We start from the raw sequence: 19655 nt of genomic DNA, 5'->3' as shown, positions 1-19655 counted from the left end.
GCCATGCATGGGAGCTGCGTCAGCTGGTGACTTCCCCAGGGTGTTAGGAAGGTCTGGAGAGTGGAGATGGAGGCAGATCAGGGCACATCCTGAGCCACGGGGGATGAGCCCCAGGGAGGGCGGATGACACAGGAGGATGATCGGACACCCAATCAGCTGCACATGTGACGGGAAGTAGAGAGATGGGGAGGAAGGAATTTCATCATCCGACGGTTACCCTTAGTCCCAATTTGTTGTTCAGTCACTCAATCGTGTCTGCTTCTTTGTGACCTCATGGACTGCAGCACGCCAGGCTTCCCTGTCCTTCACCATCTCCTGGAGCTTGCTCAAACTCACATCCATCAAGTTGGTGATGCCATCCAACCATCTCATTCTCTGTCGTCCCCTTCTCCTCCTGCCCTCAATCTTTCCCAGCATCAGGGTCTTTTCAATGGTTCTTCACCTCAGGGGTCAAAGTATTAGGACTTCAGCATCAGTCCTTCCAGTGGATATTCAGGGTTGATTTCGTTTAGTCCCAATGTGACTCAGCAAATCCTAATGGTTTTCATAAACAGAGACACCTTCAGGACTGGGGCCCAAAACTGGGAGGTTGGAGGGAAGGCAAGAACAAGCTGTGGGGACTGCAGCAAAGGGGGCTGCCAGCCCACAGAAGGGCCTGCACGCTGAGTGTGACGCAGGTGAGCACAGGAGAGCCGTCTGGTCCCTGGAGCCAAGCCACAGCTTCAAGGATGGTTTATGCGGCCAGCTTCACAGGCATGCCAAACTTTTCAGAGTCCTTTTATTGCTAAGCTCCCACGGCTATGTGGGCCAGGAAAGCCCATCGGGTGCGGGTTTGAGCTGAACAAAGGCCTCGCTGCCTTGCACCTGCTCACACCAAGGGGCCCTTGTCAACTGGCCGGTACAGGCTGGCAAAGATAGATGGCTTCCAGCCCTCTGCTCCTAAGTGTGGAGGAGAACAGAGCTCTTAGTGAGACTCAGATCCAGGGAGAGAAAACACTCTGGGGGTTTTCTCAGAGAAGGTACACATATATAGCCTTCTTTTCCCCCTTCTGGTTTCTGCCTTGTAGTAAGATACAGGAGAAAAATCCAACAGAGCATTGCTCTCTTAAGAAGCCTCAGCTGCCCCCAGCTGACATTATCCAGGCTTTCCAAATGTTTTGAGCAGCATGAATCTTTTTACAAACAAGTTTGCCACAGAATCTTCATGTGTAACACAGGTGATGTCCCAGTGGCCATTCCCTAGACTTTCCCACAGCCTTGATTCCAGGCAGCTGAGCGGCATCCTCCTGAATGTGTGTACGCGTGAGGTCCATTGAGGTGTGGTTTACGTACAGTAAAATTCACCCTCTTTAGACATACAGTTAGATGAGCTTTGACATGGTCTTGTAATAATACCACAATCCAGACACAGAACGGCTCCATCATCCCCCAAACTCCCTCCTGCCCCTTGCCCCCACCTCCACTCCCCACAACCACTGGTCTGATTTCTGGCCCTGAATTTTTGGTGATTCCAGAACATCATATAAGTGGAGTCAAGCAGTATGTAACCTTTTGTGTCTGGCTTCTCCCATTCCAGCCTAATGCTTTTGAGAAGCATCCACGGGCTTGTACATTATCAGTAATTTGTTCCTTTTTACTGCTGAGTAGAAGTCTGTTGTTCTTGTGTGGTTTCCAAAGTTGTCCTTCAGATTCTGATTCTTTTCTACGTAGAACAGGAAGCTCCCATTCAAATAATTTTCTTTCTGCCTGAGAACACTGAGATGGAAACTGTGGACGCCACTGCCGGAGCACAGGTGGGCTGAGGCTGTTGGCCCCAGCAGGGTCGCTGGCGTGCCTGCACTCACCAGGGTCCCCTCGCCTCCAAGGCACCTCCGACTTGCCCCAGGACTAGGGTTCCTTGGAATCTTTAAATCAAAGCAAGGGAATATTGCTTGCTATTTCTTTCAAATTGTAATTAGCAGACCAATTCTTGAGCTGGGGAAAGAATAAAAGGGAACGTACGTGATGGAAAAGAAACCCTGGCCACTAAAGGTCTTCAAAGGACAGAGCTGTGTGACCCAAACACAAATCTGGGCAACTAACTGTAACCAAAACCTTCAGCCTTGGCTGCGGCTCATCTGACTGTACAGTGACGAGGAGCTTTTGGATTCTCAGTCCTGCTGCCTGACCAAGAGCTTTCGTTTCTCTCTCAAAAGCCATGCTGCTTGACGACCAGCTCACTGAGAGGGGACCTGTGTGCGGAAAACGAGGCGGGGGAGGCAGGGCAGCAGGGTGCGCCCACAGAGCCGGGTCTCAGGGCCTTGGGTGCCCTGCTCCGGAGTCTGGAACTTACACTACAGGCAATGGGAAGGAGCTGAGGGCTTTAGGTAGGGGCGGGTCAGTGTGCATGCTGGAGACCCCTCCACTGTCCAGGGTAGGGAAACCTGTTGGGGGACCCTGCCATGGTTCAGGAGAAAGATGATGCATCAGCAAGATGATGGAGAAGAAGGAAACCATCTCAGAGACACATGGGATGCAGAGTTAGCAGAGTCTGAAAGAAGGTGAGAGAAAGGAAAGTGCAAACAACAGCTCTTAGCTACCCCAAATAACACTGCGAGGTAGGTGTCCTGTCCATTTCACAGATGACAAAACTGGGCTTAGGGAGGCTGCATTAATGTGCCTGAGTTTACGAGCTAATGGGGCGGAAATCATACCACGTAACTGAGGCACCGCACTCGGGATCACTCAGCTATGGGACAGTGAGAAGCACACTTAAGGGAGTGTTGGAAATTACCTTTAAAAAGCCAAAAGCTTGCTTTGGGAAGAGAGTATCCTTGAGTCCTCACAGAGTAGCGTTTGGGCAGTTACCATCAGTGAGCTAAGTGGAACGAGCAGAGTGTAAGAGGGCTCGCCCGGTTCTCATCTTCCTCACTTATCCTCTTTCGTCCTTCCTCTCGCATCTGGGGAAGAGAGATTTGTGTAATAACGAGTTAGTGTTTGAGAGCATTTTCAGCAAAGCCTGCTGCCAGCTGCCTCTTCTGACCCAGACACCTCCCCCAACATCATTTTATTCCTTTCGGGTAAGTGGCCTCCTCCCCACTTCCCAACTGCTCTGGAGATGAAAGAAGGCAGTGAGGGATTTATCCTTTTTCCCATAATATTGTGGCTGTAATTTAAAGCTGCCATAACTCATGTGTAGAACTGTGACCATAAAACCATGGAAAAAGCCATCATTCAAACCCCAGAGGAAGAAATGTGGAGTTCTGTTTCTTCCAGCTGTGAACTGCCTCAAAACCAACAGACAGCTAAGGGCACAACCAGACAATGGAAACTAAGGTTTGGAAAGTTACCCGTGATGAATTGGTTTTTTTTCTTTTCTCCATTTTCCCCCATTTCACTAGAATCAAAAATAATTTTCTGTATTAGAAGGTGACCAGGACCAGATGATTGATCTGTATTCAGGAGTAAATGACTCTCTAAATTTGGGGGATGCCCTAAAAGACTCTTAGAACTGTATTAAATTTGCAGATAATAGAACCTGGTCAAGTTGAGTTGGATCAGTTAGACTAGTTCTGTGAGGATACCAGCCATGAGTCCTCCGGGCACCATGGTGCCTGTTTTTCCTTTGTTTCTGGGATGGTCTGTTCCAGACCTGTAATTTCTCTCGCTCTATTCTTGTCCATGCTTCCCAGCTGTGGGTGAATATAATGGCCTGTGCTATGGTTAAAACTCACTGCCCTAATTACTCTCCAGTGAGCTCATGCAGGAGATCCTGAATCCCTAAAATCTGCTCCCTGTATGTCCTGCCACACTCAGCTCTGTCCAGGATGCATACTGAGACACAGGCATGAACACCTTCCACGCATCAAGAACATTCTCCATACTTTGTGCTCACTATATGTCTCTCACCACAACTCTGCAAGTTACAGATTATCATTCCCAACTTACAGCTGAGGAAATGAAGTTACCAAGTGTCTCTATGAGTAAGGAGAAGAAAAATTCTAACCCCGGTCAATGGAACGCAACAACTCAGTGCTCCTGCCTCTCCTGGTTCACCATTCTTTCAGGAGGTGAGATGTATATGCCCTCTTAGAAGGAGGAGGACAGAATTCTCAGAAATGTTACTGAATGTATAAGCGTCTTTAAAAATTTTTTTCTTTATTTTTGGCTGTGCTGGTTTTTCATTGCTGTGTGGGCTTTCTCTAGTGCAGGAGGGTGAGGGCTACTCACTAGCTGTGGCGCTCGGGCTGCTCGCTGCAGGCGCTCCTCCTGCTGCCGGGCACGGGCTCTCGTGCGCGCGGGGCTCAGCGGCTGTCATGCAAGGGCTCAGCCGCTGTCATGCAAGGGCTCAGCGGCCCTCATGCAAGGGCTCAGCAGCTGGGCTCCCGATTCTAGAACACAGGCCCAGCACTTGTGGTTCATGGGCTTAGCTGCTCCACGGTGTGTGAGATCTTCCCAGACCTGGGATTGAACCCATCTCTCTTGAATTAACAGGTGGATTCTTTACCCCTGAGCCACCAGGGAAGCCCCGAACTTCTAAAGCAAATATTACCTAAATGTTTCTGAGATATTATTTACTTTTGAAGTTAGTAAGTCTCGAGTCTTGTGGTTGTGCCTTCAGGTTACGAGTTCAGATTCTAGGGTTAGATGGCTTAAATTCAACTCCAATCCTGTCAGTTCTTACCAGTTTTGGCTTTGGGTAATAGTCAGTAACCTCTCTGTGTCTTGGTTTTTTCCTCTTAGAATGAAGAGTCTAAGTAGTACACACTTTACAGTACTGTAAATTTTAAAAGGATACATTGACGTAAAATGTCCAACACAGGTGTGGCAAGTGGGTTTGTGTGGTTGACTTACACTGGGGGCCTCAAATGAACCATGCCTTCCAATACTAGCCCTTGAGTAATGTCCTCCCTCCAAGTCCTCTGGACTTGGCTGGATAACTTGCATTGGCCAATGGGATACTAGCAAGTGGTATGGAAGCAGAGTCTTAATAAATCCCTGCATATAGGGGTTTGTCTTGGGACATTTGCTCTCGAAGCCCTGAGCTACCATGTAAAGAAGTTAGGTGATCCTGTTGGAGAAACTCCCTGGAGAGAAAGAGAAATACCAACTCAAACCCTAGCTGTTCTGTTCCAGGCATCTCATCCAGCAAGATATCCATCTTGGACATTCCAGCCCTAGAAGACACCATGTGGAGCAGAAGCACCACCCACCTGAGCCCAGTCAACCCGCAGACTCCTGCCCGCTCAGTCGCGTCAGTCATGTCTGACTCTTCGCAACCCTATGGAGTGTATACATGCTCTGCTGTTCATGGGATTCTCCAGGTAAGAGCACTGGAGTGAGTTGCCATTTCCTCCTCCAGGGGATTTTCCAGACCTGGGAACTGAACCCGTGTCTCTTACATTTCCTGCATTGGCAGGCAGGTTCTTTACCACTAGTTCCACCTGGAATACTAAGAAATAATAAAATATTCTTTTAAGCTACTACATGTTGTAGTGATTTGTTACACAGCAGCAGGTAACTGAGATTAAAAAGTCCTTTCAATAAATGTCAGCTATTTTTTTAATTGTCATCATTATCCATTGACTTTATTTTCTCCAAAATAATAAACATTAAGACATAAAAAACTGTGTTCCTCAATATCTCCTTCATGCAACAAAAATGTGGTGTGTTTCTACTACGGGCTGATCAACAAGGATTTGTCTCCCATTTTTTAAAAAACATGGTGCTTCCCCCCAAAGGACTCTTGCATAGGAATTCTGAACTCTTAGATTTGCAAAATAGACAAATTTAAATTTCTCATCTTGTTGGAATACTATTTATTGAGTGACTACAATGTTTATCCATTTTAAAAACCTTTTAAAAATGCATGAAGCAACGAGTGCAGAACCCGACCTTATTTTTCATATCTCCCTGACTCTTGATAGGAAGTTGAAAAATACTCAACATTACATCAAAACCAGGCGCTCAAGGATAAAAGGGCCTTTGAAAGGTCAGCCAGTCTGCTCCAGTCTAGGTAGGCTTTCATCTCAGCTTCCCAGAGAGCAGCCAAGGCTCCTGTTTTTAAAGATCTGCAAGTAACATTCCTACAGAAGCAACCGCAAAGCCCTTCATGCACTGATGTTTCCAGAGGAAACCAGGGAGTGGGGCTCACTCAGCCTTCCCTCTCTGTCTCCTACGCACAGGCGCTAAGTCACGTCAGCTGCAATCCCATGGACAGGAGCCCACCAGCCTCCTCCGTCCGTGGGATTCACAAGGCGGGAATACTGAAGTGGGCTGCCACGCCCTCCACTTCCTCCTAATTCATGGACTGCTGTAATTTAGGGTCATGTTTGTGGCCCTAAAGTGCCATTTGGTTGAAAATCACCCACAGACATGATGAGTTAAAACCATCGGGTGGTAGCGAGAGCCTGAGTGTGAGCAAACTCTGGGGGACGGTGACGGGCGGGGAAGCCTGGCACGCTGCAGTCTCCCTGGGGTCACCAACAGTCGGACACAACTTCGTGGCTGAAAAGACAGAGTTTGTCTCCTTCCACAGCTCTCCTGTGGCCAGGACCTGCGGTCCTTCATCTCCTCAAAGACTGCCTGACTTCAGTTGTTTATAGGACACAGGAGTTTTAGCCGTGCATCAGTCCTCCCTATCTCATACCCTGTTAATCCCATTTTAAAATCCGAGAGCTAGGAGACGGGGTCTAATCCAGCTCCCACACTTATGTGCTGTCATCATTTTAAGATATGAATGAGAGTGGGAGTGGGAGGTCAGAGAGGGACCAGGAAAAGCACTTGGCCTGGAGACAAACATTCACAAAGCATCTCAAACTTGAATCGTGGACGTTATTTCCTAAAAAGGCATTGTATATAGATGCTTCTTGTTCAACTCTAAACTGTGTCCTGTGACGGACCCACACCTCATCTCAGGTACTGCAAATGAATTAAAGGAAAACAAACATGCAATCACCCGAGAACAGCACACTTACACGGGCCCCCCGGTGGCTCACCAGTAAAGCATCAGCCTACAGTGGGGGCGCTGCAGGAGACGGGGGCTCAACCCCTGGGTCAGGATGGTTCCCTGGAGGAGGCGCACTGGTAACCCACTCAGTATTCTCGCCTGGAGAATTCCATGGACAGAGGGGTCTGGTGAGCTACAGTCTATAGGGCTGCAAAGAGTTAGACATGTCTGAAGCGACTTAGCATGGGACGGCATAGCAGTTACATACTACTGTGTTTTCTGAGTTAAAATTATAACTTGCTAAGGTAAACTTTAAAATATGCCACAGTTTTGTGATCTTGTTTTGATAAACCTTTAAAACAATAATAGTGAAGCATTTGTGAATCCTTATATGCTAGGAGGGCTTCCCTGGTAGCTCAGCTGGTAAATAATACCTGCAATGCATGAGACCCTGGGTTGGGAGGATACACTGGAGGAGGAAGTGGCTATCCACTCCAGTATTCTTGTCTGGAGAATCCCCATGGACAGCGGAGCCCGGCAGGCTACAGTCCATGGGGACACAAAGAGTCAGACACGACTGGGCGACTTTCACTTTCAGTATATGCTAGGAATTTAGCAGTTGACATCACAAGGTGGTGAAATGGGAACTATTTCCAGCCCATTTACAACTGAGGAAACTGAGGCACAGACATGATAAGAAGTAGGCCCAGGGCCCAGGTAACCGAGCAGAATCTTATGAATCCTTCCCAGGATAGGCCCCCACCCATGCCTTCTGCCTGCCTTTTGTCTGTAGAAAAACTTTAGTCAAAGAATAAGTTTAATCACAGAAGTGAGAAAATGCAGAAAGAAAGGAAAAAAAAGACGAAATAATAATACTTTAGCCATTAAACAAAGTCAGGTCTATGGATTCTACCTCAAGGTCTATAGATTGATATTGTCACGTCCTGTGAGCTGTTTTGCAGATACTGAAACCCCCACCAGGTGGGAGAAGTCAACTGTGTGCTGCCCACAAGCATGGAGACCTCAGACTGGACGGAACCAGAACGTTGAAGATGTTGACTCCCGATTACCCCGCCGCCAACCAATCAGAAGAATGTCCATGAGCTGATAACACCTGCTCCCGGAACACTACAACCCTCCTCACTCCACCTCATGGTTGGGACAGATGGAGGGCATTGGCCTGCTGTGGCCCCCTGTGCCTGACACACCCATAGGAGCTACTCTTTTCTACGTCACCCAAATCGCTGTCTCCATGTTCCTATTTGGCATCAGTGAACAGAGGCTGAGTTTTAGCCACACCCCCAGGTGACGGAGCACAGAGCTCAGATGTAAGCCGTGGTAACCTGGCTCTAGGGGTCATGTGTTCAACCCCTAAATCTGCTGTGACCTTGATGTCTGAGGCTCCACACACAGGGAGGATCCCTTCTATCTCTAAGAAGTGCTGGAAAAAGAAGGTGGGGAGGAGGGGCATGAGAACTGTGCAGGGAAGGGTGCGCCCAGGTGAGCTGTGTGGTTGTTGAAACACAAACTGCAGGGCCTGCTGGAGCCAAGGAGGTGAGGCTGCCTTAGAGGAACCCACCAGGAGCAGGCCTGTCCTCCCAGCAGCTGCCAGACCTTGGCCGGTACCATGCTTCTGTACCCCTACCCCGCCACACACACCTTCTCCCTTTCCTCCAGGCTTCGTATCCATCTCTTTGCCTCAAGATTCCTGCATGTGAGGGTCCTGAGTCCCTTCTTCCAGCTGTTCCTCTCTCTGCCCAGTCTGTGCCCCACCCTCAGGGGCTTCTGAGTGGAAGCCATGCTCTCACCCTAGATCGGCCATGGAGAACCCAGGATCCAGAATTTCTACTGCCTCAGGCTCTGGGTTGACCTTTCTGGGCCCAAGGTCCTGGGAGCAGAGGAGTGTGAGTCAGAGGAAGGCGGACGGCCCGGGAAGCCCACTGCAACAGGGGAGGGTGGGGAGACGCACGTTTGCGTCGTGAGCAGTGTCCTGGAAGCCTGCTGACACTGCGATTCATCCTTCAGGGTACACGTGTAGTCACATGCAGGTGACGTCACTCACCACGGTGCCAGCGAGCCTGGCCCCTCAGCCACGGTTGCTGGAATCACGAAGAGTCATGGGCACAGAGGATGTGAGTTTTGTAATGTCCCACAAAATGTTTGGGGCCTGAAAAATAAAAATGGATTACTGTAACAGAAAAATAAACCATAAAATAAAAGTCTAATGAAATGCTTAACAAACCGTAACAGTGTACCACCTAGTCAGTAACAAGTCAGTTCACATGTAACTAACATGTAATGAGGACGGTGGGTGGATTTCATCTGATTTAATACATTTGCAATGATCTTCGACTGGCACTGAGGTAAAAGGCTTGCTCCCTCTGAGGCAGGGCGCAGTGAGGACAGGATTATAAGTGCTGGGGGATTTGCATAGAGAGGAGGGTTCGTGGGTGGGCATGACAGACCCGTAAAAGAGGGTGGAGTGAGACAAACGGGGCCCTGTCAAAGATGCTCACAGGTTCCCCAAAGTAAGCCCTTCCCTCTCGCTCCTCAAACTTAAGTAAACTTCCAAAAATTATAGTTTTGATGCAATTAAATTTCTTGCAGAAGTCAGCAAAAGGGTGTGGGTGGGGGACTGAGGCGGGAGTTTTGCCTCTGTCTCAGCATCTCTAAAAGTGAACCTACCGCTGTCTGCAGTTGACAGCAGCCGGGTTTGGGACATCCACCCTCTATGCGGTAGAAAATTCACATATAATTTAAAGTCAGTCATTGGCATGGGGGCTCTTGCAATTGTCTGGGGACAGATAGTGGCCCTGGAACTACAAGGTGTTGGGCACCCAGGGAGAAATACAGGATGAGGTTCTTCCACATCCGTGATTCTGCATCCACGTATTTAACTAACGGCAGATCGTGTAGTAGGGTAGTATCTCCTACTGAAAATAATCCATGTGTATAAGTGGACTCACACAGTTCAAACCCATGCCGTTCAGGGATCCACTGTATTTCTCCCTGGATGCCCAATACCTGTAGTTCCAGGGCCACTATCTGACCCCAGACAATTGCAAGAGCCCCCCACAATGGGTCTCCTACTTTTCTGCAATCTTCCTTCCACAAAATAGAAACTGCGGTCTTTAAAAACCATAAGGCAGAAGCCTTCAGACCCCAAATAAGAATGAACTCCCATCTCCCCTGGCCTTTCACAAAGCCTTTTGTGACCTGGCCCACCTTGGCCACTCATCTTCTTTTCCAGCCCCCTCTCCTAAGTGCATCTAACCCCTGCCACTCATTCTCCCCATCCAGCCTAACCTCAAAGCCTTGATCCTGATGGTTGTCTTTGCCTGCAGTTCCTCCCCCAGACCTGCAGGCCATCAGGCTGGTCATTCAGGCCCCAGTCAGAGGTAACCTTTCAGGGAGGACTTCCCTGAGCCCACAGGGGAAATTCACCCCCCACCCCACATCTCCTTGTCTCCTTTTCTTCATCAAACTTTTCACTCCCTGGAACTAGCTTTTCACGTACATAATTCTTTTGCTCTTGTCTGCTTCTTTGCCTGCCTCTCACCTACTAGGATGGAAGATCCTCCAGGACAGGGACTTGCCATCAATGCAATGGTGCCTGGGATGTAGAGGTGGTCAATAAATGCTTGTTGAAAGAACGAGAAGAAAAATGAATTAGTGGGTTTGAATCGACATGGCCCACAGGAGTGTGGAAATCATGGGAATTATTTGAGTTCCTCTGATCAGGGGTAAACTAATTTTAACTAACCCTCCAAGGGGTCTTCAAGTAACATCTGGTTTATGTATGTATTTAATTACACCTTTACCTCATTGCAAAAGAATTCGTGGGCATTTTCAAAGATTACATAGAGTGCAGTAAAAATTGTTTTAAAGGAAATAGTAAATATGGAGAGGAAATAAGCACTGAAAAAATAAGATAAAATGATGGCAAGATTAGTAATTAGAATACCTATCACAGAGTTCTTTCTTCTTTGACAGAAGAGGACTGTAAATTTGACTTTGAACTTCTTATTAGCTAGTGACAGCTTATCTACATTAACGTCCTTAAAAATGAGGAAAAGGGTAAAACTTTACTTATTGAATTTTCACCTGTTAGCCATGAGTCATAACAACTAAGCTAACATTCAACGTGTTTCCAATTAATTTTACTAACCTTAGTTATAGCACTATGATTTGTTATCAATCAATATTTATTAAACATCTGCACCCAAAGGGCTCATGCATTCCAACAAATCCATGCTTTCCTCCTGTGCTGCCCTAATAACATGGCAGGATTCTGACTATTCGAAACATTTACGGGGAGCAGAGCCTGCAGGAAGGCTCCTTGACAAGCCCTCTAGGGGACATAGGTCTGACACAGCTTACTCCTACCCAGGAGAAAAAATTCTTATTTGAGTTTAATGTACAGGCTCCTTAATAATACTGAGGTTCAATTTCTTCCTCTGCCTTCTCACCCCACTCTTCCAGAATAAAGTCCCTCCACTGGTTTAATTTTTTCCTAAAGTGCACAGATTTTCCAAAATTCTGCTCATCTCTGTTTCTCTGGAAGCTTCCCCTGTTCTCCCTCTCCCTCTCTCTGCTACGCACACATTTCTGGAAGGCAGGATGGCATAGTGTTGAGAGCATGGGCCATGGACTATTGGCCAGACTGCTTAATATCTGTGTGTCTCAGTTGCCTGCTTGCAAAACTGTGGATGATAAATGTGTTTGTACACGTAAAGTGCTTAGAACAGAGCCTGGCACAAGGCAAGCAGTATGTGAACTCAACTGTCTTTATGATTACATGCTACTCCCCTTTAAAGTGCCCCTCCTTCCCTGTGTCCCTCAGCAGAAACTGTCTTTATTCCTGTTGTCTGTCTCCATGTCTCTGAGCATTCCTGGTATTTCTTTCCCCTCTTCCTTGCTTGGAAAACTCCTACTCATCCTCCAAAACCGATCTGAGATACTTCCTCCTGCAGAAAATCTTCCTCAGTTGACACACCCAGCCTCCCCAGGGCTCCCCTTGGCAGCCTGTGTGCGCCTCTCTGTCACAGCCTTAGGATACTGTGAGGTGCTGTTTGCCTGTCTGCCTCCGAAAAGGACTTCTGAGCCAAAGGCCGAAACTTGACCCTTGGTGCCCGCGGTGTCTGGCAGATTGCTTGCTACGCAGCGGCTGCCCAGGTCTGGGCTGGTTGAAGTAAAATGGGCACAGGACTGATCCCATGGACAGAAAATCAGCCAAGAGAATGACCGCACCCCATTTCTCCTGCGTTCCATACTCAAGCATTGCAGTGTCAGGCTTGCTTTTCTGAGGGTAAAAGGCTTATTGCTCCGTCGTCTTGAACTCTCTGCGACCCCACAGATTGTACCCCGCCAGGCTCCTCTGTCCCTGGAACTCTCCAGGGAAGAATACTGGAGGGGCTGGCCATTTCCTTTTCCAGGGGATCTTCGCAATTCAGGGACTGGACCCAAGTCTCTTAGACTGCAGGCACATTCGTTACTGTCTGAGCACCAGGGATGCCTGCTTTTCCGCCTGGGACTAAAACAAACTGTATTTGTATTCTTTATCATTTAAATAAACATTTAATTCATCATTAAATTATTAATAGGAATAATTCATCATTAAATAGGAAACAAAGTCCTACTTCCCTTCCAAAACACATTTCAGGAAAGTGGCATAAATGTTGGACCCTTCACCGGGCCCTGGATTCAAACCCCAATTCTGCCTCTCCTAGTGGTGAAGTCTGGGGCAGAGCAGTTCACTTCCTTGGATTTCGATGTCTGCACCTGTAAAACGGGCGTTGTGATGCTTGTGATGGTAGATGCGAATGTGCTTTTAGAACAGCATAGCATTCCTCTGTGGATGTAAGAGAGTGTTACTTGAGGAGACATCTTGCTGTCTAGACTTACACACTTGTCTAATTAAGGGGCAGGGAAACTATTTCAGTTCAAAGGTTAACCGGAGATAATATTCCCTTTCAATCAAGATTCAGCTCTGCAGCGTTTTGCAAATTTATATCTTCAGTTACATTGTTTCATTAGATGTTAAAAGATGTTTCAGTGTAGCTTACATAAACGGCACTGCTGAGGAAGGCTGTCCCAAACCCTCAGCTCTGCAGGGCATGCTGAGTGATCCAGGGCAGAGGACGACTCTATAATTTTACCAAAGGAAGGTGGGGGCAGGGCCGACAATCAGGGCAAAGTCCAGTTTGCATACCCCAAACACAGGGCTGTGTGAATTATGACTATTTTTACATGGCGGCTGAACCATGAAAACTTACACGTAATGATTTGTCAGCTAGAATATGTCTACATGCCAGTCCTTTAATTTTTCTTTGCTGCTTTCTAATTTTACTGTGATGATAACAAACAAAACCACAGCACTTCCATCAGAAACCAGAGCATGTCCATGAATAACTAACAGACTGCATACAGTTTTCCCAGTGAATTTTCAAAGCCAAGCGTGGGTTGGCTTTTGTACATAAATTGCCAATGCGCCTTTTCCATTCTGGTGGGAGCTCTCTGAAGGGAACATTACAGCTGTGATGAATAACAGTCCCTCTAAAGAAGCTGGCGTGAGGCTCGCATTTCATCCCACTGACTGGAACACTGTGCCCATCGCCAAATGTGCTGGGTCTCCCACCATTAAATAAATATATACATATGTCACTTGGCTTTGTTTCCAAGTCCTGGTTCTATAGAAACCAAGCACTTTATTACTATTAATACTACAGTTATAATAGATTCAAAACCAAGGAATGGTGCTTTGTCCTTAAATGGTGACTTTGATTACATTTCCCATTGTTCATTACTTAATTATTACTTACAGCATCTTAACTCTTCCCTTACCACTGCAATAAATGGCGGTATTCTTTCTAATATAAACTAGCTCTAAGCAGCCAATATTCTAATCAATGAATCTATAAACATAACATTGACCTCACAGCATAGTAAGTTAACATTTATTATGTGACAGGTATTTTCCTAATTATCACTATTCCCATTTTACAGATAAGGAAACTGAGGTTAAAAGGTTAGGTTAAGGTTAAATGACTTCTCTAACATGGCTTATCTTGAATTTGAACCTAGACCACTACGTTCTAATGCTTCTCTATGTAAGTAAAGCATAAACGCACTGTTTGATTTTTTTCCCCAAGCAGTGGCAGAATTATAACCATCCCCGTGGTGTATAAAGAGCCTTTTTGAGAGATAATACTCATCAGTGATCTTGCAATAATTATTGCCATGATGCTTTTTTTGGAAATGCTGTTTAACAAAATAACTCAGGGTCTTAGTTATAATCAATGAAGAAAATTTGGAGGCAAATAATGCTTTCTGTTTCTTTTAAAAATTGTAATAGATGTAATTTTTATTTTACAATAACATCACTTAGCTTTTGGGTGTTTCCTATAAGCTTTAATCTGTCTTCTGACTTGTGTCTCTCCACCCCACCACTAACCTGAAGAAGCTTATGGCAACTGCAATTCAGTGGCCCAGCCCCCAGGCTCACATGCACCCCCAACTACAGTGTGTATCTATTGCTTATGGAACTAAATCCAAAATCCTACTGTCAAAGCCCTCATCAGCATGGCTTCATCTTACTTGTCCATTCTCATTCCCCACAACTGCTCAGCATGTATCCTTACTCTCAGGGTAATCTCAGTCCCAGCGACTGCTCTGTCTTTGAGACACACACTGCTTTATTCCTGATTCCACACCTTCGATTATACAGCTCCTGCATTATGGAATGCTCACTCTCAAAGGGTGATGAAACTTGAGACTCACTTCTTCCTTGACGCCAACCATTCTAACCCACGTTGCTTTCCCCTGGTCTTCTTCCTTCTTCCTCAAGTTTGATTCATTTTTTAAAATGGGTACAGTAATTCCTTGTGTCTCCCGGATGACGTGAATTCTAATTGTTTCAGCATTTTCTTCTGCTCTCTTCATCTCCTCTCATCAATCTGCATTCCTTTAGCCTGTATATTTGTTTTAGGGTCACCTTCCTTCATATTGGAGGATTTTACAGTATTGGTGATCCTTGGTCTCTGTTTATATTTCATAGGGCAGAATTATGGTATGTGAAAGCTCTGGACGTATGAGCAGTGTGAACTTCTCCATAAAAGGAAGATGGCAAATTTTAATAAAAACAATACCCTGAAAAGATATCCAAGGGAAAGCAACCCATTCTAAAGATTCATGGAACAATGGAAATTTTGCTCATGAAAACAATAACTGTGTAGATGCAGAAGGAACTTATTTAATTCTAGAGCCTAATTCAACTGTACACTGAAGAGACAAAGTTGAAACGATAGATCTTCAGTAAAGCAGCTCCACAGTTTATAACAAAGTATAATAGCTCTTTTAATTCTGAATAGATAAACAAAATTGTTTTTAAAGCAACTGTTTAGAAAATTAATCTGACAGAATATCTAAAAGTACATTGATGCCCAATGGAAATTTTTGAAAAACATAATTTAGAGAAGTGTAAAATAGTGTACACTTCCTCACAGTTTCCTTGTTTTAACCATCTTACAAAAATATTCATTTAAAATCACTTTGACTCTTTAAGAATTCTGTGGGTTACTGGGTTTTTTTTTTTTATCCTTTTCACCTCATGGTTTCCTTTCCTCAGTAATTAAAACTGCAGTTTTAATTGGGGAAAATGGGGAAATGGGGAAAATAGTCCTCAAGACTGTTTTTCCTGTCTTGTTAGCAGAACGTCTTCAAAATAAAATACTCTTAAAAGTTTTTCAGGAGATACTGAATTCACTGTGATTCTCAAGTGAAATGAAACTTGTAAATGCTATCAAAACCTCCTTAATTCACTTTCACATATTAAATCATTTTGTCATAATAACCTCATTGATTCATCATTCCTGTTTTTTCCCTCTTTACCTATTCTTTTCTCATTACCTGTTGGTGACCCTGAGGTAACAGTACCTTTGTTGTTCGCTAGTTCTGCCTGATTTATGTGGGTGAAGGAAACAGAGTGTCACAAATGGCAACTGCCTGGCTTTACACAGGTGCCCGGAGGACGGCTCACTGATTAATGAGTCTCAATTTGAAGGAATCACTCGTATGGTTTTTTACAGCTTGACTCGCTGCCCAATGAGGTAATGGCGAAAGTTTCCACTGGCTTAAAGATGATTCCTTGTGTATTATATCAAAAAGGAGCTGAGGGTTGCAATTTAACTTGTAAGATATCATTTGAAATATTAAAGTGGAGAAAGTGCAGCCAGCAGACAAACTGAAGTGACAGGGGAATTAAGTACAGCTGAGGACAAAGTGATCCTGGTTCACAGCATGCTCGGAGCTGCACCTTAAACTCATGTGGCGGAGCTTTTAAATAAACATCCCTAACCGGGCTCCGTTCTAGATCTAGTGAAACAGGCCTGAGAACCTGCACATTTTAAGTTCCCCAGGTAATTCTAGTGCAGTGTGAGGACTGAGGACTGCTGAAACAACAGGACAAGATGGATTACACATGGATAAGAGTCATGAAGCTGCCCGTGTCTTCCAGGGCTCCCCAAGTAGCACCAGTGGTGAAGAACCCACCCGGCAATGTAGGAGACAGAAGACGTGGGTTTGATCCTGGGGTCTAAGAAGATCCCCTGGAGGAGGGCACAGCAACCCACCCCAGTATTCTTGCCTGGAGAATCCCATGGACAGAGGAGCCTGGCGGGCTACAGTCCCTGGGGTCGCAATGACCCTGACATGACTGAAGTGACTTAGCATACACGTCTTTCCAGTTCTGGGTCAGGCACACTATGGGAGAGGGTGCAAAGACACAGAAGGCGTGGCTCTCCCTGGCGAGTTTTCCATCCTACCTGAGAGACAAGCCCAAGCGAAGATAACTGAATGCAGCATAAAGCAAAGTGCGGGCAGGTGGATGCCACGCCTGCAGGGGTTCTGGGAAAGAAGACCCCCATGGTGTGAAGGGTAAGGGGGTTTCACAGGGGAAGCACTGAGTTGGGGATTTGTGGGGAGCAAGGGGACGTTGTTCCCTGCAGGTGAGACAGAGAGCAAGGGAAGGAGTGTGCGTGGGGCATAAAAGTAGTATGCAGGCTGCCCTGGGGCTTCTCTGCCCCCATCACCACTTCCCACTGACGCTTTACATCAGCCCTTACTGAAACTCCTTAATGAAGTATCTTGATGGGTGAAGAACTGTGCCTTAGAGATTTGAGGGAGCTGCTCATCCCCTCTCCTAGCAGAGCATTCAGGCAAGGCAACCAAGGGACCCGGTCCTCAGGGACCGAGGAGGAAGGAGGGAACCTCTGTCACCTGCAGCTGTGACACCAGACAGGAAGAGTTTGCAGCATCAAGGTGGAGACACAGGAGCAAACTGGCCTTGGATGCAAGAGCACCTGAGGCCCTTGACAGAAATCCACATCGCAGTGAAGAGGCTCCCGAGCCAAGCTCACCAGAATCAGGGCAGAAGGTCAAGAGTGGCCCAACGCAGCATTGGAGACAGGCAGCCCTACCTAGGGCCAGGCACCTCCACGCTCCTGGAGGCAGGCGTGTGTGAAGCAGGAAGTTCTGGATGCCACAAATATTTGTAACAAATTAACTAGCATTCAAGTATTTTAACATTGTTATACAAAACACCATATAATGTTATTTTTAAGCAACATGCACCTCATCCTGCCTCATTCCATACCTGACCCCCAGAGCATGAGGAGACATTCTGGCACCTGTGACAAACAGCAGGAGATGTTCTCCTCCAAATCAATTTTATAATTCATGACATGGCTCACAGATGGGCATTATTAGCGTGCACACCATCTGGCGACTTCCCACTTTAAACCATCACTCTTGCTAAATAGATGTTAAGCTTTCAAAATCATTACTTACAATTTTTGTGTCCTCTAAATCTCAGTGCCTTAGGTTCAAGCCTTCTCTTATGCCTGACCCCTGGACCACCCCTCCTCCAGCTAGTAGACGTGTGACTCAGACCGGGGGTGAGGGTATGTTGTGTTCATATACTGGAATTCATGGAAGAATGTAAATGCTATGGCATCTAAGAGGCCATGTCCAAACAGTACAGATCCTTCATGTGATGGAATGAGTCCCCTTTGGGGACCCAGGAGGGACAAGAGACTCATGGAATCAAAGCAAGCTAAAGGTAAAGGAGAAAAGGAAAGATATACCCATCTGAATGCAGCATTCCAAAGAATAGCAAGGAGAGATAAGAAAGCCTTCCTCAGTGATCAATGGAAAAAAATAGAGGAAAACAACAGAATGGGAAAGACTAGAGATCTCTTCAAGAAAATTAGAGATGCCAAGGGATCATTTCATGCAAAGAGGGACACAATAAAGGACAGAAATGGTAGGGACCTAACAGAAGCAGAAGTTAAGAAGAGGTGGCAAGAATACACAGAAGAACTGTACAAAAAAGATCTTCATGACCCAGATAATCACGATGGTATGATCACTCACCTAGAGCCAGACATCCTGGAATGTGAAGTCAAGTAGGCCTTAGGAAGCATCACTACAAAGCTAGTGGACGTGATGGAATTCCAGTTGAGCTATTTCAAATCCTGAAAGATGATGCTGTGAAAGTGCTGCACTCAACATGCCAGCAAATTTGGAAAACTCAGCAGTGGCCACAGGACTGGAGAAGGTCAGTTTTCATTCCAATCCCAAAGAAAGGCAATGCCAAAGAACGCTCAAACTACTGCACAATTGTACTGATCTCACACGCTAGCAAAGTAATGCTCAAAATTCTCCAAGCCTGGCTTCAACAGTACGTGAACCGTGAACTTCCAGATATTCAAGCTGGTTTTAGAAAAGGCAGAGTAACCAGAGATTGAATTGCCAACATCCACTGGATCATAGAGAAAGCAAGAGAGTTCCAGAAAAACCTCTATTTCTGCTTTATTGACTATGCCAAAGCCTCTGACTGTGTGGATCACAACAAACTGGAAAATTCTGAAAGAGATGGGAATACCAGACCACCTTACCTGCCTCCTGAGAAAACTGTATGCAGCTCAAGAAGCAACAGTTAGAACTGGACATGGAACAGCGGACTTGTTTGAATTGGGAAAGGAGCACGTCAAGGCTGTATATTGTCACTCTGCTTATTTGACTTATCTGCAGAGTACATCACGAGAAATGCTGGGCTGGATGAAGCACACGCTGGAATCAAGATTGCCAGGAGAAATATCAATAACCTCAGATATGCAGATGACATCACCCTTATGGCAAAAAGCAAAGAGGAACTAAAGGGCCTCTTGATGAAAGTGAAAGAGGAGAGTGAAAAAGCTGGCTTAAAACTCAACATTCAAAAAACTAAGATCATGGCATCCGGTCCCATCACTTCATGGCAAATAGATGGGGAAACAATGAAAACAGTGACAGACTTTATTTTCTTGGACTCCAAAATCATTGCAGATGTTGACTGCAGCCATGAAATTAAAAGATGCTTACTCCTTGGACAAAAAGCTATGGCCAACCTAGACAGCATATTAAAAAGCAGAGACATTACTTTACTGACCAAGGCCTATCTAGTCAAAGTTATAGTTTTTCCAGTAGTCTTGTATGGATGTGAGAGTTGGACTATAAAGAAAGCTGAGCACTGAAGAATTGATGCTTTTGAACTGTGGTGTTGGAGAAGACTCTTGAGAGTCCCTTGGACTGCAAGGAGATCCAACCAGTCCATCCTAAAGGAAATCAGTCCTGAATATTCATTGGAAGGACTGATTCCAATATTCATTGGAATACTTTGTCCACCCGA

General features: G+C 45.9%; 2 long non-coding RNA genes across 5 annotated transcripts in view; one reads left to right on the top strand and one right to left on the bottom strand.

The window, feature by feature from the left end:
• The window catches only part of LOC122445052, an 81774-nt gene that overhangs the window by 21974 nt on the left and 40145 nt on the right, over positions 1-19655 (bottom strand). For 3 of the 4 annotated variants that reach the window (XR_006270432.1, XR_006270431.1, XR_006270430.1), the window contains exons 2-4: positions 10488-10568; positions 8991-9095; positions 2774-2939 (exon numbers count right to left, since the gene is read on the bottom strand). This is a non-coding gene — a long non-coding RNA (uncharacterized LOC122445052). The remainder of the gene's footprint in view (positions 1-2773; positions 2940-8990; positions 9096-10487; positions 10569-19655) is intronic. The other variant, XR_006270433.1, reaches the window with a different exon arrangement.
• On the top strand, positions 3830-8884 carry LOC122445053. Its single transcript, XR_006270434.1, has 3 exons — positions 3830-4049; positions 5116-5303; positions 7880-8884. It is a non-coding gene; the product is annotated as an uncharacterized LOC122445053 (long non-coding RNA).

This window comes from Cervus canadensis, chromosome 7, assembly GCF_019320065.1.
Source record: "Cervus canadensis isolate Bull #8, Minnesota chromosome 7, ASM1932006v1, whole genome shotgun sequence".
Classification (NCBI taxonomy): domain Eukaryota; kingdom Metazoa; phylum Chordata; class Mammalia; order Artiodactyla; family Cervidae; genus Cervus; species Cervus canadensis.
Note: the sequence above shows the minus strand (reverse complement) of the source record. Positions and strands in the feature narration are given on the sequence as shown.